This window comes from Cyprinodon variegatus, unplaced genomic scaffold (assembly GCF_000732505.1).
Source record: "Cyprinodon variegatus isolate N-32 unplaced genomic scaffold, C_variegatus-1.0 Scaffold24, whole genome shotgun sequence".
NCBI classification, from domain to species: Eukaryota; Metazoa; Chordata; class Actinopteri; order Cyprinodontiformes; family Cyprinodontidae; genus Cyprinodon; species Cyprinodon variegatus.
Window position 1 is genome coordinate 1,463,730 of NW_015150477.1, and position 1,802 is coordinate 1,465,531.

Here is a 1,802-nt window from a genome sequence, read left to right on the forward strand (position 1 = left end):
ATAAATATGGTTTAAACTAAAATTACTTTCAGGTAATTTCCTGTTTTTTAGAAACCAGGTCCTGAAAAGTAAATATTTGCAAAGGGAGGTCTTAGACTGTAGTTTAAACACACCTGCCTGTTGTAATGAACACCATAGTGATAAAATAACCAAATAAAAAGATTAATAATTTACCATTTGCTACTTCTAACTTCATCTTTATGCCGGTTTCACTGTAATGTTAGGCACTGCATTAAAATCAATACATCTGCTCTGGATGGAGTGAAACTGCTGTTAAAATTATCTTCTATAACATTTCATTTGTATTTACTTCTTTGTGTTTTAGATTATCGTACAAATAAAAGTTACAGTTTAATGATAACTTTCTTTTGTCAGGGAAAGCAATGTTTATACCATAATTTTCATAAAATAACCATATTGTGTTTGGGAAAACAGTCTGCCAGCCACATCCACTATGCTCAATCAAAATAAGAAATGTTATTAAACAGAACCAGGTTGACAACAAGAAAAATTAATCTTGTTTCCAACATCTATCAGTCTGAAGATTCAAACAAGTTATTAGCTTCTGCATATAACCCAGAAAGATACTAACAGCGGAGAATACATGGAACAACTGTGACCCTGTGGGAGAGGTCGAGCAGCTAAAGATACTCAGAGAAGTTTGAAAAGTCATCCATGAGGTCAGTAAAGATCCTAAAGCAACAAACAAAGCTCTCCAGGAATCACTTGTCTCAGTTCATGATTCAGCTATAAGAGATATAAGCATCTCATATCTGCTTAACAACATCTCAATGATTAAAGACTTCTGGGAAATATTCTGTGGATTCAAAAGATAAAACAGAAAGTTTTTTTTAAATGTGCATCTCACTGAATTTCTAGTGAAACTACCAGAGCTTTTCCTCAAAGAGTTTGTTGGTTTAGTATTCCTGTGATAGAGTGATGCCTGATTTTGTTTGATGAAACCATAGATTTTATTCTGTCTGCACGAAAATTCAAGAACATTTAGGTTGTGCAAAAGCACCAAAATTCAAGGCACACCAGTGTGTTATGCCTGCTTCAATTAGCATCATGAAAAGTCGTGTTCTGGGTTTTATTTGTGTATTTTGTACCATAACTCAGTTGATTCAGACTTAAATGACAATAATTATTGTTTTTCTGAAATCTTGCCTGAATATATTCTTTACTTGGCTGCCAGATTGGATAATATGTCTTTAATACTTCACATTAATAATCTGGGACTGAAATAAGACAATGCAATAGTTTTTCCTTATTTTAAGTGTAAATTGTCCCGTTCCATTGGCAAAGTGTCACACCTCCAGCGTGGAGGGACTAGGTCTCTGAGCTGGCCTGGTGGCGCCTCCGGGTCCCCCCAGAGCAGCTGGAGGAGGTTGGATGGATACTATCAATACTAATAGTTTAAATACAGGTTAATAAAATACTTTAATTCCTATGGACTATAGATCAGATCAGACATTCCCTGCTTTAGATCATTTCGGATGTTATTATATTTGATAAATGCTCACAAGGAAAAGGTGTTATTTATTTTTACTTTCATACAATTGAGAAGTTGTCAAATATTGTATGAGTATTTGTAGAACTTTCTTTACATTGTATACTTCTGGAAAAAAGTAGGTAGTAACTTACATTTAATTTTGGAACTTTCTTTTAAGTACTTTTAGGAGTAGTTTGATTGCGCCATACTATTTACTTGTAATTGAATAACATTGTTAATTGGTATCGTTACTGTTGTGTGAGATTATTGGCTACTCTGAAAACTAAGAGTGACATACTAAATGAAAAAC